We start from the raw sequence: 24,147 nt of genomic DNA, 5'->3' as shown, positions 1-24,147 counted from the left end.
TTGCACAGATTCATCTATGTGCATCAATTACACCCCCTTCCTGTACTGGGAGGTCTTGCTCACGGTCACTCATGCTTTGGTCACCTCCTTCTTGGATTACTGCAGAACACTCTACTGTCCTTGAAGATATGATATGCTACATTGGGTATGCAAATGAAACCAGATGTTATCATAATAACTGAAAGCGATGTACAAGTGATAAATCAAAAGACTGACTTCCATGATTTTCCTATATTGGATTTACAAAAAAGATCTTAAATGTTGAAGGATGTTGTGAGAAAGGACAAAAAAAGAAAAGTAAACAAAAACAGACTCTAGGACGTATTTGAAGTGATTAAAAAGTAAGTTTGTTAAAAATAAAAGGAAGGACTATAAAATTAGTTTATTTGGTTTAAAGGTTAAAATAGATACAGGTAGTCCTTGATTTACGGTACTATTCATTTAATGAGGGTTCAAAGTTACAACAACCACTGGAAAAGTGATTTATGTCCTGCCCTGGCACTTATGACCATGTGACCCTGTGGTTATTTGATTGCAATTTGGGCGCTTGGCAACTGACTCATATTTATGACCGGTTGCAGCATCCCACAGTCTTTCCAGACAGGTTCTGCAATTGGGGAAGCTGGATTCACTTAACAACCTCTTGCTTCACTTAAGACTATGGTGATTTGTTTTAACAACTATGATAAAATGGTCATAAAATTAGATCTGGTCATAGGATGACTCTCTTTATGAGTAGCCCAACCTACGATGGAAATTCCTGCTGTAATACTGGTCATAGATCAAGTACTATATGTATGATGTTATTTCTGTAATTCTTAATGGATTTTTGCTGACATCAGGATTGAAATGATGAGGTTATAAGGATCTGTTTATAGATAAGTGATGATGAAGTGTTTTTTATTTCATTGTAAGAGATGGCGATAAGTTGTTAAAACTGTTTATAATTATTACGATGAAGGGGAAGTAATTTTTTAAAATATTTCTTTTCTTTTGCTAAGACATGAGCCAGTTTCTTTGGTAGGTCCTGTGTAGCATCTTTTCCTATATCATTCTTGTAGCCTGACATTTTTAAATCCACTTTCAGATAATTACAATTAAAGGAGAAAGACACTTTAATTTACTAATGCAAAATAAAGCAACAAATTTTAATACTGGACATATTGGATGTTTGAACAATGGACTCAGCAGTTTATTTTCAGACTGTTTAAAAGAGGAACACGTTTTATCCAGCAAGAATGTCAGCATGAATTTTCAGGCGTTGTTTCTGCTTAAAATCTACCATTGGGTTGCCATTATCTGCAATTGTTACTTCCAAGTTAATGTAAGACGAAAATAGTCTAAGGTACAAAAGAGAGCACCCTTGTGTTGTCTTGCCTTTTTTGTGGTAAAGGATTTGATAAATGTATGCTAGATGTAGATTTTGGTCAGTGGGATAAAATAATAATGGGATTTATGGCAGAGCAATCTGTCAGTGCAGAAGATTAGAAAGGCTGAATGAGGGGAAATCTAATTGCATGGGTTTTGAGCTCTGAAGATGGAAATATCTTTAATGTTGCCTTCTTTGTGTCCTTTGTGCAATGAAGTGCCAGTGAAAAGGATTTATGGGTAAAATAGATTTGAGAAAAGGAACAAGCCTGAATGCTACATTGAGCAAAGAACAGGTTTTTTAAATTCTAAAATCTGCTGTTACTTCTCATCATCACCGGGTTGCTTTTGAGAAGAACTTAAGCTCTGTCGTATTCAAAGCCAGTTTGAATCAGCCCTGGTTAAGGAAGGATTCCTATGAGCATACATACTTTTGTTTCCCAATTCTGTTCTTGCAAGCAGTCGTCCCTGCTACTACCTTTTCAATCGTATCTGTACCGACGCATTTTATTGTTATATTTAATTTTGCCTAATGTTTGGAATGCCATATGTTCCTCCTTCTTTGTTGCTGTTGTTATTGAAGAAGCAGTATTATTGACTGTAATTAAAACACCGAAGAAAGGTATGGAAGAATGGTGCAGTGGGATCAAAACGGAGTTTCTGGCAGAAATTCAAGTGTTTGGCATGTTAACTGAAGATAAGCATGTCAGCTTTTTCCTAATGATTATATTACTGCGTTGTCATGCAGCAGTGATTCTCAAACTTGGCAATTTCAAGATATGTGGATTTCAACTCCCAGAATCCCCCAGCCTGCATGTTATTCTAGATCAGCGACCCCCAAACTTTCCATCTTGGCAGACTGGCAGCAGAGGAGGAGCGGATATGGTTCCGTGTGAGCAGTAGCACATGTATGAGCACACACAACTCCATTTACGGGCGCCCACTGCTCACACAAATGGAGTTTTGCGTGTGAGCATGAGCACCCACTGTTCACGCAAGTGGAGTTGTACACACGCATGCTCACCTGCCATTTGCATGGCCCAGTTCTGAATGGGCCATGGCCCGGTAGTGGACTGTGCCCTGAGGGTTGGGGACCTCTGTTCTAGTAATTTCATCATCAGATCCTGCTCTTCTTCTCCTACTACACATTCCTTCCCTATCAATTCAAGAAAGAAACAGAAAATCCAGATTCACCCATATGCGTGGCTCACTCCATATTAATCACCCCACTAAACTTGGCTCTGTAAAGGCAGTTCAAAGATTTACACAAGTTATGTGAAATCCAGGGATCCTACCCAGCCCAATAATAGAGGCAATTCAGAGGTTCACCCTAGAGGATTTACAAGATACAAAGCAGAGAATTAACTAGAAATAGGCTAAATAATAAAGCTAGGCATGCTTTGAAAATGATTTAGAATAAATGCTTTGGAGCTTGTGCAAACACAGTCACAGTCCTTCTCTATTTATTTTTTAAAATAGCCTCCCCCCGCCCCACTCCCCCCCAGATTTCCACACAAGAGTTGTAGAAACTTTAATGAATTGATACTTCCAGCTTTGTTCAGACTTGCCCAGAAAAAAAACATACTATGAAGTATCATTTTTGAAATGTGTATCGCCCTACTAGATAGCAATAAACCCAGATGTGAAATTGCATCATCTTTTAACCGCATATGCTTCTGTGATGTGGAAAGCTAAATTTTGCTGGATTGTAAACATGTCATCTGATGTCCATTTAAGCATCTGTTTTAAACATTTTTGTTCCAGTAACTGCCAGTATTCTTGTCCCTCATAGCATCTTGACAATGAACTGCTGGTAGATTCAGAGTACAGTAATCACATCAGCCCATCACCAGTTGCTGTAAGATGCATGTGTCACTGCCTGAAGTATAATACAGTATAGAATAGATCCGTGATGCCAAACCTGTGGCACGCGTGCCAGAAGTGGCATGCAGCACCTCTCTGTGGGCACGTGAGCTGTCACCCCAGTTCAGGTCCGCTGCACATGTGCGTGTGCCAGATGGTCTTTGAGTTTCTGCCATGCATGCGTGGGGGATGTGTGGGGGTTACACATGGGCACGTGCTTGGGCACTCAGTCCGGAAAAGGTTAGCCATCACTGGAATAGATATTTGCTTGCAGAATGGAGTGCAAGGAGAAAGTCTGAGTGGAGTGATTTAATTGCTTGACAGGTAGCTTGGACGCGCTTAAGCTGCCATCCACAGAAAAGACAAGTTGGTAAGTCAATAGGAAAGCAGGGGGACACTTGTCTTGATGGCCACCCAGCCTGTTGGAACATAGCTGTGGCAAGAAAAGACCAACAATATTGTGTTGGTTTATTGGGAGGAACAAAATCTTCCCTCATTTTCTGTAAGCAGGTTGAACATTAAGGCAAGGTAAGGGCTTTCCTCTTCCTCTGCAAATCAGTAGGATGACAGGGTTCCAAGTAACACCCCCAACAAAAGAAAACTCCGAGGCTCAAGATTCCTCAAAGTTCCATTTTATTAGAGATGTCATATTGGCCCATCTGGGAAAACCCAAATCTGAAAATTTCCAGGTTTTCCCCACCCAAGTGAAAGTTCAAGTCCCTGCCCAGCACCCACATGTCCATCACATGGCCCAATCATACACTGTCCCAACTGGAGATGCCTCCCAGTCATCCGACTCCAGGTGCCAGGGCAAGACGTCCTTGACACTCTGAGAAAGGAATGTTATTTTGACTATATATCTCCCATATTCCATACAATCCTCCTTCCCATTTTCCCACAGTAGAAAATGTTAAGATTGCAAAGTCTTAAAAATATTTATTTGGATTTAAATGTTATAGATAAAATGAATATCAGCAAGGCAAGTTTGATAAGTATAATTAGTGGCAAACAAGTTGGACATCTCTTATTCTTGGACGTTTTACTTGCATGTTAGTTAAGTTATTATAAAGAAACCAAAAAAGGTTGATGGAGCCCGTTGGTCAACCACCTCTCTTTTAACCTTGGTTTTTTGTGCTTCTTATAGAAGAATAGGAGACAAGACAAATGGGAAAGGCTATTGTTAAGCTATGAAAGAATCCGAACCTCAATATTCTGAGATTCTTAGGAGGAATGGACAGGAAAACAATGGATAGAAAAACGCTCTGTGCTTAAACTCATAATTAGAAAATAATTTGCATAAAACACCTTCCCAAATTGTTGGGAGTCTGAGACTTAGTAATATACAGTCCATGTTGTAAAAGTATGCAAATGCAAATGATTAACATGGCTTCTTGCCACACAGAGACAAAATTGGTAAGAGTCCCTCAACTCAAATTTAGCTCGTGATAATTATATGGATACACCTTGGCAAGAATTTTGGAAAAGGCGTGCTATTTCTGGTTTGCTTTTTTATAAAACAAACAACACATTCTAACCTAACCCTGGAGTTTTCTGCCCCTGTTTTTGGTCTAGTTAAAACACCAGGTTAGAAACCAGGAAAGAGTGAGTTTCCCACCTTAGGCATGAAAAGTTGGCTAGGTGATCTTGGGCGACATTCTTTCTAAGCCCAACTCATCTTGTTGTTGTTGTGGGGAAAACAGGAGGAAGGACTATTACATATGTTCACCACCTTGGGTTATTAAAAGAAAAGAATAAAGGTTGGATATAAATAAATAAAATAATAAAAAAATAAAATAATATTTTGAGATCATCTGAGGTTGGCTACTAGATGTGGGGATAAGTCTTAGACTAATGCCACCTGGCATTTTGGGATGAGCATTAATATATTGTAAAAAGGATAATAATATTCATCATTCTTTAGTCCATCTCCAGGAACATCGTATTGTTATAATTGCTCTTTTTAAGGATAATTTCAATAATTAATCATATTTTGGCAGTTTGCTGCAGATTATGCTTCTAATAGCTTTGTTTACACTTAGCAGCGTATTTCCTCCTCAGGGGGTGTAGTTTGTCTTCCTTCCTTTATTAGACAAATGTCGATTTGAATTACAATGATATTTTGTTTAATTTTTATAGCTTTACGGCATACAGCCTTATGCATGTTTATTTGGCTGTATAAATTTCACTGTGATCATTGGAGCTTATTCCTTAATAATGAGGTGTTTAAGATGGAAGCCTTCAGGATGACTCTTAACTCCCTGAGGCGTTTGGAGCTGGGAGATCAGTACAGTGTACTTTTCAGTGCTATTGCCCTCTATGACAAGCATTCTTGTCCTGCTTTTTTCTTTAGATTTTTATCCCACTTTTTAAAAATATACAGCTCAAGGCAGTGAACATACTTAATGCTTCTTCCTCCTCCTTATATTCTCCAGAACAACAATTCTGTGTTGGTGTAGAGAAAATAGTCTTACACTTAACACCAAAAAAACTAAAGAACTTATAATTGACTTCAGGAGGAAGAGAGATGTACATTTACCATTGTACATAAATGTGAGGAGGTGGAGAGGGTGGGTAGTTTTAAATTTCTGTGCATTTATATCTCGGAGGACCTCTCATGGACTATGAATGCTAACATGCTTGTGAAGAAGGCACAGAAGAGGCTGTACTTCCTGAGAATGCTCAGGAAGATAAATCTATCGCAGCATCTACTTCTGTCCTACTATTGCAGCACCATTGAGAGTGTCCTGACATACGGCATTCTTGCATGGTATCGGAGTAGCTCTGTAGCAGACAAAAAAGCTCTACAAAGAATCGTTAAAACTTCTCAGAATATCATCGAACTCCAGCTACCAGCCCTGGACGACATCTTTGAATCTCGTTGTTTGAGAAAGTTACATAACATTCTCAGAGAACTCTTCCCATCCTGCTTACAATCTTTTTGGACTGTTGCCTTCTGGCAGAAGATACAGAACAATTAAAACTCGGACCACACGTTTTCTGAATAGTTTTTATCCCGGAGCTATAATTGCACTCAACAATGAACTAAAGGGCTATCATCAGTGAGCTGTTGGACAGTATTACATGGTCTATTGTGTGGATGTTTGGGTGGTTTAGGGGTGGGGAATTGTGGTGGGTGGGAGTGTGTTCGGGGATTGTTATGTGTGTTGGACCTGGTCTTTGGGTGTTAAGTGAATTTTGTTGTATGGGTATACTGTGTATATATGTACATTGACAATAAAGTTATTATTGTTGTTATTGTTGTTGTTGTTATTATTATTATTATTATTATTATTATTATTATTATTATTATTATTATTTAATCTTTAGTGAGATTCACAGCCTTTGAGGCTGGTTAATAGCTCAGCAGCTCAAGCCCTAACCAAGGACCTAGGAACTGTTAAGGTATCGTCGGAGGATGTAAGCTGTTCCATGTAAGGTGGTTTTTTGTAGAGTCAAAATGTTCAAGTCCTACATTATTATTATTATTATTATTATTATTATTATTATTATTATTATTATTATTATTATTATTATTATTATTATTATTATTTAATCTTTGGTGAGATTCACAGCCTTTGAGGCTGGCAGCTCGAGTCCTAACCAAGGACCTAGGAACTGTTAAGGTATCGTCGGAGGATGTAAGCTGTTCCGAGTAAGGTAGTTTTTTATAGAGTCAAAATGTTCAAGTCCGGCAAATTTAGAATTTCTAAATAGCAGGGTAGCCCTTTGGGTATTGCTCCAATTATTATTATTATTATTATTATTATTATTATTATTATTATTATTATTATTATTATTATTATTATTATTATTATTATTATTATTATTATTATTATTTTATTATTATTATTATTATTATTATTATTATTTTATTATTATATAGGTTGGGCTTGACTGGTCCAAAGCCACCTAGCAGATTTTTCATGTCTAAAGTAGGACTAGAACTCACTGGCTATCAGCTTTACCCACTACAGCAAACTCGCCCTCCAATCTTTCTTTGCTGCCATTAATATAGTCTGGATGCAACCCCAGGATCCTAAAGAGATGGAACACTTGGATTAAAACCAACAATTCAATTTTACAAGGAATTAAAAAACAGAATGAAAGTTAGTCTTAGTTATATGAATGAATTGTGGAATGAAGAATTGGGATATCCTGTTTTGGATAATCAGTAGACCCAGATTTTTAAGAAATGTAAGGCATGCTCTTTATGCCATTTTAGAATGAAATAGTTCAATGTGTAAATGTGATGTTAAACTATATTCTGAAAATATGGAAGTTATAGTTTTATGAAGTTCTACTGACTTCTACTGAGGGTCAGTACATTTCACACAAAAGGCTGTTCTCAGGCCTTGACTTAGGATCCCTTTGATGTTTGATTCTGATTTCATTTTCCATATACCTGTGGTATATGTTTTCTTTTATTTTTTTAATGGTTAATTGCCCAGAGTCACTGTGGAGCTGGGCAGCTGAATGAATGCATGAATGAATGAATGAATGAAAATCTGTGCTTCTGATACTAAGGAATAGATTCAGGAAATAAATCTATATTGGTTTTTGAAAAACTCTTTAGATTTTAAAAATGAGCCAGTGAAGCACTGTGTTTCTAAATGGTCTACATTTAATTATAAGCTTAAGGATTAAATTATTATTACATTGATACCAAGCAGATATTATATGAATCTTTGTGCTGCTGATTTTTTTTTCTGTTAGTGTTGTAGTTGTTTGTATTCCGTCATTAAGAATATTTTTTTAAAGTGCTCCATTACTTTCACCATCATTGCTGTCCTTCCAGTGAGCAGCATCAGTTTCGTGCATCAGTTTTCAGATGAATGAAGATCAATATATAATGAGGATTCTGGACATTTTCAGCCTAATATTTGTCTGTGTTTAATATTGCTGTAATTGCAATCGTATACAGTGCTAACATCTGATTCTAAATATTGATTAACTTCATCTCCATTTAGTTATTTACCTGGCAAATCTTTTCCCATAAAGTGTATCAAATTGTGATTTATGTCCTCTGCTGGTGTAGAGAGTAAAGAAGATGACCTTGACAGAGATATGCAAAAACTGTTGCTTAATCGTTTTTAAATTCAGAACATCCTGATAACATTTAGAAGCAGCTGAGAAAGACACTTCTTTCTCAGCACAGACATGCAAGATTCTGTTATTATAGCCAATGTCAATAAAAGTAATTTTAGTTTTCCTTTGGAGTTGATTTTATGGTCTGGTCTACTAGTGGGGCTGAGAATTTGGAAGTTCCTCCTCCTCTGCCTCCTCCTCCTCCTCCTCCTCTTCCATCTTCATCTTCTTTGATACCATTACATAAACGTTGTACATTTCTCCAAAAGTACCTTTATACACATAGGACGCAGATTGACAAAGGAAAAACAGATTGTTTGCCTGCTCTTCCACATACAAGGATTATCTGGCCAGAATAGTGTGTAAAGTGGATCTTGATTGCGTCAGTGGTGGGTTCCTCCCGGTTCGGCCCAGTTCTGCTGAGCCGGTAGCAGTGACGATATGACGTCACCGAACCAGTTCTGCCCCCCGCCCCCCCCCCGCATTATTCTTACCTTTTATTTAGCCCCACCCCCAATCTATTGCTGCCTCCTGAGTCCCAACTGATCGGCTAGAAGGAGAAAAACTATTTAAACTCTTGCCACGGGGCTTCAAAGGGCCGCCCTACAGCTGATCAATGTTAAAAGTCAGTGTGGTGGTAGACCAGTGCCTCCAAAAACAAATGAGTAGACTGGTACAGCTCTGCAAGCAGTTAAAAGCCTGGTAGACCAGTACTCTACTAAATCCTAAAGAATTGTCACATGACCATCAAGCCATGCCCACAAAATAAGCCACACCCACAGAACCGGTAGTAAAAAAATTTAGAACCCACCCCTGGATTGCGTATACTGTTATCTTCCTCTTTATTTATTGATTAAGGTTGGTAAACATCAAACAAGATACCTGGCAAGTTGAACAAAAAGCAGGCAAAAGTAGGGAGAAAGGTCTGAATAACAGACAGGAGATGAAAAGGAAAAGTGGACTTGATATCTCCATTAGCCATGTCTCTATATCAAAAGACATGGATCTTTCCAGAATTAACAATACGGTGGGTAGTCATTGGCATGCTCTTTGTTTGCTCCAGCCTTAACTCTTTTGTGCACAAGGCAGTAGCAGAATGCAGGTGGAAAATAGGACATCTGATGATGTCTCCTCCGTTTTGTACTGTGAAGGAAGCAATTTGGTGGACAGCGTTGGCACATTCAGCATAGAGCAGGTGGCACTAGTTCCACCCAAATAGAGGCCACAAAAGAACTCTCCTTAGCTAGCAATAACATGAAGATTCTCATCTGCTGCTTGGCTTTCTGTAATTTATTACATTGTAAAGAAATCAAATCCTTATAATCCATGCAAAATCTGTTGTATATGTAGGAAATATGGCTAAGGATGGTTGCAACTTGGAAGGTTGGATGGAAAAGTATTAATACCGGTAGACGGATGTCTACCGGTATATCTTTCTCTTGGAAAATGTACAAATAAAATGGCTTGGGAATTATGGGAAGAAACCTCTGGAAAGAGAGGGCTATCTTGGCAAAGGTTTTCCTTTCCGTAGACTTAAGTAAGCTTCCAAATTTTGCACGCATCGGATTTTTTTTCTTTTTTTTGAGGACACAATGAATTGAGGGGGGGGGGAATTATTTTTGGGCATCAACATTTGTCCTCTGGGGAATGTGAAATAGGAATAGCAACTGTAAAATATATAAGAATGCAAACCGTGCATATTCACTTTTGTTCTTCTTATATATCTGTAAAAAACCCAGCAATGCCTTCTAGCAAAGAAAACCAACTCACCCCTGGCATTTTTTTTTTTTATCGCTTTGAAAAACGGGTAGCAAATAAAATGCTAAGAGTTTTCATTACATCTTTCTTTTCCTTCTGGTTTTAATTGAGCGTATGCGCTGATCATTTTTCTCTCCTAAACCAGAGAAGGAATGAGTGCTCTTCGTGCTCTTTAGTTCTGAAGCAGAAAGTTAGACAGATGTATTTGTGCTAGATAGACACAATTACTTAAGTGCAGGAACAAGCTGTGAACCAAATTTATGCCCACGGCATGAAGAAGAAAAGAAAAAAAAAGAGATGTCATTTGGTAGCTTCCCAGGCTCCTCATAAATTTCAAAATGGTGCCTTTCTTTTTTTAGTTGCCTGTAAAATGCAACCCTGGGACCATTAGATGTTTTGCTGGTGAAGGTGAGAGGAAACGAGAGAAGAAATTTCCTGTCCCTAGACATTTAATGATTTGTCAGTCAATTAACTGGAGGTCAGATGTATCTTGCAGGCTGTTAAGAGTTACATTCAAGCAGGCAATGATATCAAAACCTTATAGGTTGTGTCTTGGAAGATGAACATACTGTAAATCTTTTTGTATGTATGTGCAGAATGTCACATTTCAAATTATAAATGCCCAAGATCATAATCTGAAAAAACAACTAATGTAATTGGCATATTTCTTCTTAAATACTCTGAATGAGTGCAAAATACAAGGAGTAAAGTTTTGTTCACTATTTCGGCATGGTACAGCTACTAAACCATAACTGCAATTAACTTTGCTAGTGCAAATACTTTCTCTTGTATTTTCTGCTCTGAGCTGGTTGTTGTCATGTTTTCTACCTGTCCTACTGTGACTGCACATTTAGAATCCTGTTTACTAGTGGCACAAGCAGCCAAATACTCCATAAAGCACTGGAGTAGAAATACCTTCTGGGTTATATATTTTGATACTACTGCTCTGGAGTTTTACATGCTATTTGAAAGTGTATTTTATACAGTGAGTCATCCCTAAAGGTGGGAAATGTATCTGTAAACATATCCTTGCATAATTACATATATAAATGTGAAGCACCTGAATTCCCATAATTTATTAGTTGCAGTGTTCAGGTTGATGATCACTGCTGGCTGGTTGGACATATTTGCTGCCTTATTTAAGAAGAAATGATAGTAAGTAAAGGGTGAAATATTCAAGAGTTGTAGGCAGCACTGTTCAGAAATGGGTTGCTGCTGCAGATATGCTAAATTTGCCTGTTCAGAAAGCTATTAAGCTGAGGACTTTTATTGGATGGTTCAGATGTGAGTATTGAGCCTCCAAATCAGGTTTGATTTATTAAGCTGAGGGGTTGCCTGTCTAAACAAAATCATTGTTATTAGCTGTGTACTGCATATCCAAACAAACAGCTTCCAAAGTGATTTATGATCGTGGCTCAATTGAATGAACAACAGTTAAAATTAGTGTAGTTTCAGATTTGAACAGAAAAGCAAACAATTGTTAATAGAAAATGGAAAGAAATCCTAAAGCAGGGAGGTAAAGTGGCAAACAGGTCTTTGAAGTTTTAGCTCAGAACGGTGTTATGATCTAAACCGCTGATGGGACAGCAAAATATACAAGTTTGGGATTGCAACAGTTTTGAAAAAAAGAATCTTTCAACTGGAGAAGCCTTTGATATCTACAATCCTGGCATCAAACAATTTCTGATCTGCAAGTTTCCCATAGCAAAGATTCCAGTTGTCCCTTCCTATCGCAACCTGTTTATCCATTTTTTAAATGGCTTTCTTCTTAACTACAACCTCTCCTAATTTGCTTAATAATTACTATCTTGTATCATCAAAAATAATTTCTTGGAGATTATTTCCCTCCCCCCCCCATTATGATTTCTGTTAGAGCACAGCGGCAAACCTCTGTCATCATTAAGTTTTCTATATGATAAATCAATAATTAATATCTGAAATTATGCAAGGTTTTATAGTTTCATTATTCTATTATTTCAATGCAAACACTCCAGTCCTCTTGGAAACATTCCAATTAATCTGATATTCTGTGAAGCTGAAAAATTTTCTGCTTGGCTATAGATTTAACATTCTGATTGTTTATGCTTTTTACTGTTATAATGAGACACTAAAATTGATAAAATAATCAAATTACAGCAAAAATGTCCTTACCAGAGATACTCAATTGAGCAATCGCTGCTCGTTATATTAAGATCTTTTTATTAAAGTGAGTATAATTAATGAGTCTTTGAAAATTATGAGAAAGAGGAGAGTCTGTAATTCTTTATGGGATGTAAGTGCAATGTTCATTGATTGTGTGGAAATGTAAAAAGTGCTGTTTTCAATCAAGCTTCACAAGTAAAGGATTAACCTTTTTTTGACAGTTTTGATTACGCAACAACAGGACATCACATGTTAATGTTAATGGAATATATTGATGCATTTTCAAGAGTTAGGCAAGAGCTAAACCTGGAGCGTGGCTTTCCCTTGCAAGAAAATGGAAAGTATATTACTGTCAATTCAGAGTTGATTCATTCCTTTTACAGCAGGATAAATGTTAATAAGCCCTAATAATGGAAATGTTTCAAGCCAGGTTGCTTAATAATAATATGTATTATTATAACAATGGGGCAGAGTACATTGAATAAAAGCATAATCCTCAACATTTAAAGTCAATGATGTTTTAAAAAATACAGCACACAATCCAGAAAAAAATACTGAATTTTATATCTTACTTCTTAACCAATAAGTTGACAGACTTCCACATTACCATCTGCTCCAACGTATAGCAATAGCATTTAGACTTACAGTATCTACGGCTTCACAGTGCTTTACAGCCTTCTCTAAGCAGTTTACGGAGTCAGCATATTGCCCCCAACAATCTGGGTCCTCATTTTACCGACCTCAGAAGGATGGAAGGCTGAGTCAACCTTTAGTCGGTGAGATTTGAACTGCCAAATTGCAGGCAAAACCATTATGATGGTTTTTCGTTTTGTATTTTACAGCTAATCTCCATTTCCTCCTTTTCAACCATACCTACCCATTTTAAATCAGAACTGAGTGCACTGTTCTTAATGTAGATGTCAAATCTAACACTGCCATACCTTTGTCAGGCAGACAAAGACACCTGTTAACACCTAAGATCCACTCAGCCGGTTTTCACTGACCAAGGTTCTTAAATCAGGTAGGTTAGAAATGGCAAAATTGGTTCTCCTGTGCTATTTATTAAACAATAATTGTTTTCCCAATTTGCCCTTGATTTGATTTTGCCAATCCAATTAAAGTAAGTGTATTTATTTAGCTAATTATCATACTTCAACCCTACAATTATAGTGTCTCTGTGGTTTGCAGTACGTATAAAACAAGGATTAAAATATCCACAATTAGATTAAAATTTATCCTAATCATATCGTAAAGCAATATAACAGTGATCTTGCCATCCCCATATGAATGCACAAAAAGCATCAAAAAACAAGATGGCATCAGGGTTAAACTTAAGAAAAAATCCTCTGAAACAGCTCCTTTGTTAACAATTTCCAGAAAAAGTGCTGGGAGGAAGCCAAACTGATCCCTTTTGAGAGGCTGCTTCAGAGTTAAAAATGGTTGTCAAAGTATGAAAAGCTTCCAGATTAATGTACATATGTGTCCCTGGATAGTTTATTACAAACACTTAATTTTTAGAAAATTTTTACTTATAAAAAATGTAACTATTGTGTGCATAATATATGTATTTAAATCCATTTTCAAATTATTCCTCAGATAAGTGTTAGCAGAAGTGGGATGAAATTTAATGCCAGCTGGAAACTTGAGTATACTGTAGATCAGGGGTCCCCAACCTTTTGGACCTCAGGGACCACCAAATTCATAATATTAAATCCCACGGACCACTAATACGAATCCAGTGTGCCACTTGCTGAAGTGCCTGGACTCCCAGTGACAGGATGGGGTCCTTCAGGCACTCTCCCTCCTCTTTCTTTCTTTTTCTCTCTCCTTCCCTCTTTCTCTCATTTTCTCTTTCTCTCTCTCTCCCCCTCTCTCTTTCTCTCTCTCCTACTCATTCTCTCTCTGATTCCCTCTCTGTCTCTTTCTTTCTCTCTCTCTCTCTCTCTCTCTCATTCTGTCTCTTTCTCTCTTTCATTCTCTGTCTCTCTCTCATTCTCTCTCTCTGATTTTCTCTCTGTCTCTTTCTTTCTCTGTCTCATTCTGTCTGTCTCTCATTCTGTCTCTCTCATTCTTTCTGATCTCTCTGTCTCTCTCTCATTCTTTCATTCTTTCATTCTGTCTCTTTCTCTTTCTTTCTGTCTCTCATTTTCTCTTTCATTCTTTCTCTTTCTCTCTTTTATTCTCTCATTCTGTCTCTTTCTTTCTCTCTGTCATTCTCTCTTTTTCACTCTGTCTCTCTTCTCTTTCATTCTCTGTCTCTCTGTGTGTGTCTCATTCTGATTCTCATTCTCTGATTCTCTCTTTCATTCTGTCTCTCTCATTCTCTCTCTGATTCTCTCATTCTCTGATTCTGTCTCTATCTCTTTCTTTCTCTCTCTCTCTCATTCTCTCTTTCATTCTGTCTCTTTTTCTCTCTTTTTCTCTCCCCCCTCTCATTTCTCTCCCCCCTCTCTTTTTCTCTCTCTTTCATTCTCTTTCTTTTTCTCTCTCTTTTTCTCTCCCCCCCTCTCATTCTCTCTCCCTCCTCTCTTTCTCTCTCTTTCATTCTCTTTCTCATTCTCTCTTCCCCTCTCTCATTCTCTCTCTCTTTCTCTGCCCCCTCTCCCCCTTTCTCATTCTCTCTCTCTTTCATTCTCTCTCTCATTCTCTCTCTCCCCCTCTCTTTTTCTCTCTCTCTCATTCTCTCTTTTTCTCTCTCCCCCTCTTTCTCTCTCTCTTTAATTCTCTCTCTCATTCTCTCTGTGTCTCTTTCTTTCTTTCTTTCTCTTTCTCTCTCTCAATCTCTCTCTCGCGTTCTGATTCTCTCTCTGATTCTCTGATTCTCTTTCTCTTTCCCTCTCCCATCTCATGGGCCATCTCATGTGTCTTGGGGCTGAGAGGAAGTCAAGTGTCTCCCGGAGAGACCGAGGTGCGCGGAGCACCAACAAGGGCCGGAAGAAACTCTCCTGCTCTGGAATATGGAGTGAATCTCCATCTCACCTCAATTTCCCTTGCCAGTCGAGGAGTGACTGGGAAGGGAGAGCGAGGGGCGGGGACAGCCACTTGTGGGTTCAGCCGAGAGGAAGCTACAGCAGGGGGAAGAAACAGCCCGGGGTTGCCGCCACCCGTTGCTTCGGCCCGCTTGCACCACCCCCCCCTTGCACCATTAGCTCATTCCGGCTGGTGAGGGCTGCACTGCAAAGTTGCAAATTGCACAAACCTCCCTCTACAGCAGAGATTTACAGCCCCACCATGAGCTGCCTGGCCAGTCCCATATTCCAGAGCTCTAGTCACAGGACTGGCCATTGCTCATCCTGGAGCAGCTCCTCCATCCTGGTGCACTGTGGACCACCAAATTTTTTTCACAGACCACCAGTGGTCCGTGGACCACTGGCTGGTGACCACTGCTGTAGATCATTGAAAAGTTTCAACAGTTCATTTATTGATCATTTGAAGTTACAACGGCACTGTAAAAAGTGACCTATGACCATTTTTCAAACTAATGTGTGTTGCAGCCTCCCCATGGTCACGTGATCAAAATTCAGACACTTGGCAACTGACTCATATTTATGATGGTTGCAGTGTCCCAGCATCAAGTCATCCTCTTTTACGACCTTCTGACAAGCCAATTCAATGGGGAAGCCAGATTCACTTAACAACCCTGTTGCTAACTGAATAACTGCAGTGATCTGCTTAATAATTGTGGCAAGAAAGGTTGTAAAATGGGGCACTTAACAAATGTCTCACTTAGCAACAGAAATTTTGGGCTCAATTATAGTCATAAGTTGAGGACTACTTGTAATTCCAAAGTGATGTCTTCTGAAACATTTCTGGACTTCATGTTGCTCTCTGGATATTGTCATAAAATGCTGTTGCTGCTAGGATCTCTGCTAATTTCCTCAGGGATTATACAGTACTTGGATGGGAGGCACATGAACCTTCCAGATCACCATTGGGGACAATTGATATTCTGCTAGGTCAGTGTTGGCAAACCTTTTCAGCACGGAGTTCCCAAAACGGGAATGCGGGCGCACGTGGGGGGGGGGGAGCACCAGAAACCAGAAGATCAGCTTCGCAGTGCACATGTGCGGGAGCACCAGAAACTGGAAGAGCAGTTCTGATGGTGAACCTATGGCATATGTGTCAGAAGTGGCATGCAGAGCCATCTCTCTGGGCACGCCAGCTGTTGCCTGTTCTTCCGGGTTCGAGCATGCCAGCCAGCTGGGAAACTTGAGCTTCTAATTTCCAGCGTGTGCATGCATGCCGGTCACCTGGTGTTCCGGTTTCTGGTGCACATGCATGCATGAAGACCATTTGGCTGGCACGCATGCGCGTGGCAGAAACCAGAAGCTCAGCTTCCCGGCGCATGCATGCGTGCTGGGGAGCTGCTGCTCTGGTTTCCGGCATTCCCACGCATGAGAAGACCAGCTGGCCGGCGTGCCAGAGGTGATATTCAGCAGGTTCTGACCAGTTCTAGAGAACCGGTAGTGGAAATTTTGAATAGTTCAGAGAACCGGTAAATACCACCTCTGACTGGCCCCGCCCCCATCTATTCTCTGCCTCCCAAGTCCTAGCTGATCAGAAGGAAATGGGGATTTTACAGTATCCTTCCCCTGGAGTAGGGTAGGAATGGAGATTTTACAGTATCCTTCCCCTGCCATGTCCACCAAGCCACGCCCACCAAGCCATGCCACGCTCACTAAGCTACACCCACAGAACCAGTAGTAAATTTTTTTGAATCCCACCACTGTGGCATGCATGTACACACCAGAACCTGGAAGAGTTACAGGCGATGGCTGGCATACCCAGAGAGATGGCTTTGCATGCCACTTCTGGCATGCGTGCCATAGGTTCTCCATCACGGTGCTAGGTCATTGCCTTCAGATCTGCATTCAGCTGGAATGAGTATGAAACTATTAGAAGAAGATGGGGTTAAAGATGGGTGGAAGAATAGGATTCAATATGATAGGATACTCCAATATCTTGAGCCAGAGATATACTTTGAAGGTTGCTGTATCTCCTAACTATACTTTAGGCACAGGCATCTGGAATATCAGATGCTCTTTCAATTCATTGCAGGCCTAACTTAGTCATGAGGAATGTAATCATCCTAGTTAATTATTGGATTTGGTGAAACTGTACTAGTAGTATTCAAAATTATCCACAAGACCTTTAATTCGATGTTTGTGAGTGCTTCATAGCTGGCGTTAGCTTCAAACCCACCCACCCTCCATTTATTATACTTTTCTCAATTCCTGTAGATGTAATTCACAATAATTCATGGTATACATTGGTTATCATTAAAGTACTAGACCAGTGGTGGGTTGGCCCCGGTTCAGACAGGTTCGCAAGAACCGGTAGTAAAACCGGTGGGAGGCCACGCCCACCGCCCTGGATGTCATCAGCGATCTGCGCATGCGCGCATGATCCCGTTGCGAACCGGTGGTAAAGGAAAGTAGAACCCACCCCTGTACTAGACACTTTATTTATTTTTTTGTTACAGCAGGCAAACATGGCTCTCCCACCCCCAATTTATTACATCTAGGAATTTTTGGAGAGGAAGATTGTGTTTGTTTATTTATGTGAATCTCAAAGAGAAATTGAAATAAAATTGTACTCTGGTATGTTATGTATTATGATGGTACTGTGAGGAGGATATTTTAACTTTGACGAACCCTTTCATATAAATGTGTGGACATTTGCTTCTGTACATTTAAATTTAGCTCAGTGTACTAATCTTGCAGGGAAGAAGGACCAAAATCTATGCTGTTTTACCTGGAGACATTTGAAACTCAATTTTCCTTAATGCTTTGTTTACCTTCAAGTGTGGTTCAATATTAATTTATTACTGACATTTGCAGTATCACGTTCACCTTACCTTCCGGAGTTTCTTATCTGTATATTGCCCTATATGGAGGATATTGATCACTTCCTAGCTTCTAATTATGATTACAGCTTGCGATTGTATTATGCTTTGGTCTTACCCATCTCATATGGCAGAGTGCAATATTTTACTGAAATGTTAAGACTTGGGTTTCCCCATTAGAACATACAGTAAATTAGGTTTGGCATGTTTTTATTTCAATTTTACCAATGAGCAACTTTTTTAAAATCTGCACAAACAAATGGAAATATGTAAGATTTTTGCTCTCTAAAATAACCCCCCTACTATCCCTCAGTCTTTTCTGATTTAATCAAATTTTACTTACTTAAGATTGGAGCTTCTACAAGGTTTAAGAAGTCCTCTTGGATTGGGGATTATGTGTCTCCTCTAAGTACCTCACTATTGTTCTGTTACATCCAGCTGGTTTCCTAACTTGAACTGTCTCAAAGACTTGACTCATACCTACCAGGAACTTCAAGGAAGTTCATCCCACTTCAGATTAGATTTCTGAACTGGAGGTTTAAAAAAGCAGAACAATTTATTTCATTATTCTTTAACTAATCTAACACTAAGTGGAAAAGAGATGAAGTGATAAAATCCCATAGCTAGTTTAAAAAAAAAATCATTTATTTGGAAAACATTAAATAAAATAAGACTAGCAAAGGTTAGGAGGAGGAGAAGGACAAATCTTTTCTTGGGATATTAGCCAAACAGTAGTTATTTATTGTGGTATCTTATTTTCAAACGATTTTCTTCTAGGATTAAAAAATTCCACCATTCTGATCAGGCCACAAGTACAGCCAATGTCATTTGTTACTGTTTCTCTGTTGTTTCCATTCGGTTTTTTTTTTTTTTTGAAATTGAAGTTTCTTAATCTGCCAGGCAGGAGGAGGACGACTCTGACAATGAGTTTGGCAACTTGGACATCCTACTGTTTTTCATTGGTCACAAAGGAATTTCCAGCTTTTCTGCTGGATCTTAGAGCAAATCTGATAGATATACTTTCTAAGAAGTGATCAAATAACCTTACATTTGCTTTTTCTTTTCCAGATTATTTGAATCCAGCAAATTTAAGAATTCTTTGGCGCCAACTTCAAATCAGGTATTTACCTTGTTTCTACAAAATTTTCAAAGCTAAAAATATTTTTTAATTTTCTCTATTCCCAAATGATCTTTAAGAAAAGAATGTACATTCTATTTTTTTTTTTTTTTTGAGGAATTTCTTTATTTTGGAACATTTGCATGGGCACCAGAAACAAAGCAAATATTCTGTATTGTATATTTGGAAGCATGTTATCCATTGTCAATGTTCAATCAATTGAGAAAATGGAAGCAGTTGTAATGATGGTAAATGATTAGATCAGATAAATGGGTTTATTATTTGAAATTTAAATTTTTCGATGGCCATTGAAAATGAGAAGCACACAAGGAAATGGATGATGGGCTATGATAAAAAGAGAGAAGAGAACATAAAAGAGACTTTTTGACAGTAGCTTCCGTCACATATGATATGTGTTTCAAAACTACAAATCACCTGGAAATATTCTTATGGTTTTACTTCTGTATTTGTAAAATTACTAGCAATGTGATAAATGTACCTCACCGGACTGCTAATTGTGAATATTTTTATTGCATTTTATTTTTTTCATTAAATCTACTTTGCAAGCTGTTAAAGACAGAAACTGGTAAAATGTTCAATCCCTTGCTTTTAGTAGTTAAATTTAGTAGTTTATATTTCAGAGTTTATGTCTTAACTTTGCACTTAACAGAGATATGTTGGTTTTTGCCTATAATGTTTTGATACATTTATTTTCTGTTCAACGTTGTTGGATGTTCTTGCAAAAGAGAATACATGAAGTTGCTGTATGAGGGAGATTGTGGTTTCTAAATACGATAAAGAAATAAAGAAATATCTGTAGCCCAGGGTTGAACTGTCAAGTCCTTGGTATTTTCTGAGCTTGGTTTTTTGCTTGCAGATGTTTAATTACACAACTGGGTAATATCATATGAGCCAAGTGAGTGTGGAGTTTGCTGCCTGTTTATATATGTCTCACATAGAAATAAACCATATTTACACATCATTGAAAAGAGACAACTAAAAAAGCAAAGAAAGAAAGAAAGAAAGAAAGAAAGAAAGAAAGAAAGAAAGAAAGAAAGAAAGAAAGAAAGAAAGAAAGAAACAAGCCCAACAGAACAGGTCCTCTCCAGCATCCAACAAGATAAGCAGGGATTAACACCATGCAAACAATCAAAGAGAAAACAATACCCTATCAAGGAAATATCAAACAAAACCTCATTCCCTCCAACACTGGGTGGACAAACTTCTGTGTATAAATAGGGAGCAAACCCCACACTTTTCAGCACTGTTGATGTTACTTAGTTGGGCAATTTATTTAATTATATTTCAATTTTATATAGCTACCCATTTCACAAAACTAGCGGCTTATTACAAAATTATAAAACAATAGTTCACAAATAACAATGATTTGTTATTTGTTAGTAATAATCATTACTATTAAAAATATTAAAAATTATAAAGTGCAACTAAAAAATCATGAGCTTAATAACAACTATAACAACAACAACAACAACAACAACAACAACAACAACAACAACAACAACAACAGAGTCATCTCACTACTTCACCAGTTCCTTGGGGTTCCCAGGCATGATGGCACAACTAAGTCTTGAGGGACCTTTGGAAAGGTACCAGCCTAACCTAAGACGGGTGGATATTCCACAATGTAGGTGCCATAGCTGAGAAGGCCCACAACCAGCATGTCCTCTCACCAAGATCTGGTGGGACAGGAAGATGTACTTGGGGAGGTGGTCCCTCAAATAACTTGATCCCATATAGGTCCTTTAAAGGTCAGAACCAACAATTTGGATTAGATCTGGAAACAAACAGGTAACCAATACAGTTTGCAAAGTAGACGTGTACTGTGGGCACACATAACTGCCAGTGCCACTGCATTTTGCACCAACTCAAGTTTCCGGATACTCTTCCAAGGCAGCCTTCATTGTACAGTCCAATGAAACATCTGCAGGCAAACAACCAAGCCAGAGAGCACCAAGGATGCCACAGTTTTTGAACTGTTAGTCATTTATTTGTTTTTATTTTAAATGTGAGAAAGGAAAAAATATATATCCTGATTTCCACCAAACAATCTACCCCACTTCTCAAAAAAGAATCAATTGACTATTAGGAAGAATCTAGTTTATGATGCTTTTTCATGGGACCAATGCATCTTGGTTTGCTTCAGATACACTCTGAGGGAGTGTTTTTCATCTTTGATCAGGGAACAACTCCCTTGTTGAAAAGGGAGCCATCACTCTCCACTTGAACTGGAATGTTTCCTGTTCCTCAGTGTGGGAAAATTCTTTTTTCTGTGGGGTACTTAGTGCTGTCTGAGCTTGGTTGTTTTCTTGCAGATGTTTCAACACAAACTAAGTAACATTATCAGTGCTAGTAAGGAAATATGATTTGCTCTCATTTTGTGGCTTGCTCTATCAGTGTCAGTTGGAATGGATTCGGTAGTTCTTTGATTGGGCTGTTGTTTACTGTTCGCTTGTTTGTCTGAATTGGTGAGTTTCTCAATTGGGGCATTGTTTGTTTTTGATTGTTGTTCTAGTGCTAATATTGGTGCTAATCTCTGCTTATCTGGGTGTTGATTGCTGATGAGGAGGTGTTTAGGTCTTTTTATTTCCTTTTTCGCTTCTTGATTGTCTCCTTTGAGAGGTATGTGGAGGTTGGATTCTTTTTTTCACCAGGTACATAGTGAGGAAATTCAATCTTATGACGGCTCACATCAGTTTCAGAATGGGCTTTTTCCTATCTGTATCTATCATTCACTTCCCTCATATCCTATACAGTATTTATCTGATCTTTGTGAGGTCCTACTGTTGTCACTCTGTCTAGCTCTTGTGCCAACCCTGGCACTTTAGATGAGGTATTGGCAGTGATTCAGTCTCTGCTTTATGTCTGTTATGTATCTTTGCTTTCACCAAGAAATAAGTGTTCCTGAATAGTTGCTCTGCTTGACAAATTGTGCTCCCAGACTTGCTGCTAACATTGCATATCTTTTGGTTGTCTGGGTTGTAAGTGAGCCCTTGGAGTGTATCCAATGCATCTTAGATTTGCTTGGGCTTTTTTCCCCCTTAGAAACTACCTTCTCAGGACATTATATGGATACATTAGTTGAAGTTTGTAAAGTAAACTGAATGGAACGATGCAAGCATTCACTGTCGTTATTGCATAATATGCTATTTAAGTCTCACTTCATTCTACAAAGCCCACTTCATGTGAAACACTATTATTTCAAATTAATATATTTCAAAAGAATTGTATTACATTCAATGTGCTGTAAAGTAGTCTGTGCCAGAGACATGGGATCTCCTTTGTTTTCTCCTCTTGTACTGAATTGCTGTTAATTGCTATATTTGCAATTTAGATTCTTATGAATAATAAAAAAAAAGGGACCCGTACAGGTTTTGTATAGAAAACCTATCTATTGCAGAAGCTGACATCTACTGAAAATTTTTCCCATGGTAAAGAAAGTTTCATGAGTCTAGTTCATAAAAAGTGATAGTAAGTGCAGCTTCGCAATGGGTCACCATTTTGTATAGCAGCCAGGCTTCAATCTGAATGGGCATTTTAATGGGTGCACAGCTGTGGCAGAAGATGCAACCACTCCCTTGTGGTCTGTCCTGTTCCACCCTTGGCCCTGTCATTGCCCTCCTCTCTCGAAGTTGAGCATATAGTTCTGCCAAACCACAGAGGCAGAAGCAAAGGTGGCTGCCATTTCTGTCGTCCTTTTGAGGAGATTAATGAGATAAAGTGGTTACAACCTAACAATAAAAAGGTGACTTTTTTTTTTTTTGCAGAGTAGAACATTAGTGTTTGTAGCTAGAATAGAATAGAATAGAATAGAATAGAATAGAATAGAATAGAATAGAATAGAATAGAATAGAATAGAATAGAATAGAATAGAATTTTTTATTGGCCAAGTATGATTGGACACACAAGGAATTTGTCTTGGTGCATATGCTCTCAGTGTACATAAAATAAAGGATACATTCATCAACACTTAATGATAGTCGTAGGTTACAAATAAGCAATCAGGAAACAATATCAATATAAATCATAAGGATACCAGCAACAACGTTACAGTCATAAGTGGGAGGAGATGGGTGATGGGAATGATGAGAAGATTAATAGTAGTGCAGACTTAGTAAATAGTTTGACAGTGGTGAGGGAATTATTTGTTTAGCAGAGCAATGGCGTTCGGGAAAAAACTGTTCTTATGTCTAGTTGTTCTGGTGTGCAGTGCTCTATAGTGTCGTTTTGAGGGTTTAAACAGTTTATGTCCAGGATGTGAGGGGTCTGTAAAGGGGTCTGAGTAGCTATAAATGCAGAGTTCTTACCTGTTAATTGTCTTCGGTTGAGAAATAAAATTTATATGAAATACCCCCTTCTCTATTTTTCTTACAGTGATACTCTGACGGTTATGAAAAATAATTCTCAATCAAACAATTTCCCATCTTGAGGTGTAACAGGGAATCATCATGAAGGAGATTCCTGATGTTATTTCTGTATGCCTCAATTTTTTAACTGTTCAACTATGGGTGGAAGATCCTATTGAAATCGTGCTGCCCACTAGCAGTCTGTAAGAGTATATGGGATAAGCAGTTTCCTTTGAGTATAAAGGTTCAGTGAGATACTCAGTTTATTAGTCATCCGGCATCTTTCTAGTTTAAAGCTTGTAGAATTGCGGAGGCAAATATATGAAACTCGGACAGTTTGCATTTTGACACAGGCTGCTGCTTGTACTTCCTTTCTGATCAGTATTTCACTTTTACAGCGGAAGTTTCATTTGCCTTTGTAGCCAGAAGGAAGAGGAATGGCTTGGTGAGGATTTCACTACCTATTGATTACTGCTGTCAAGCAAGGCTACAGATGCCTCCATCCTGTCATTCACTAGATATTTAGTGTAAAGAATATAAGCTGGGCTTTCGACAGTAAGTAACGAGCGGGAGAAAGAAAAAGATTGTGGATGTGCGTAGAATCC

The 24,147-nt window shown here is 38.4% G+C and overlaps 1 protein-coding gene across 4 annotated transcripts in view; it reads left to right on the top strand.

Annotated features, from left to right (window-relative positions):
- The window catches only part of TSPAN4 (tetraspanin 4), a 727,944-nt gene that overhangs the window by 271,930 nt on the left and 431,867 nt on the right, over positions 1 to 24,147 (top strand). For all 4 annotated transcript variants that reach the window (XM_034416828.2, XM_087880460.1, XM_034416827.2 and 1 more), the window contains one exon: positions 19,130 to 19,181. The gene's annotated coding sequence lies outside the window, so the exon portion shown is untranslated. The remainder of the gene's footprint in view (positions 1 to 19,129; positions 19,182 to 24,147) is intronic.

This window comes from Pantherophis guttatus, chromosome 1 (assembly GCF_059756535.1).
Source record: "Pantherophis guttatus breed Tessera chromosome 1, ASM5975653v1, whole genome shotgun sequence".
NCBI classification, from domain to species: Eukaryota; Metazoa; Chordata; class Lepidosauria; order Squamata; family Colubridae; genus Pantherophis; species Pantherophis guttatus.
The sequence above is the reverse complement of the archived record's forward strand: the minus strand, read 5'-3'. Positions and strand labels throughout refer to the sequence as shown.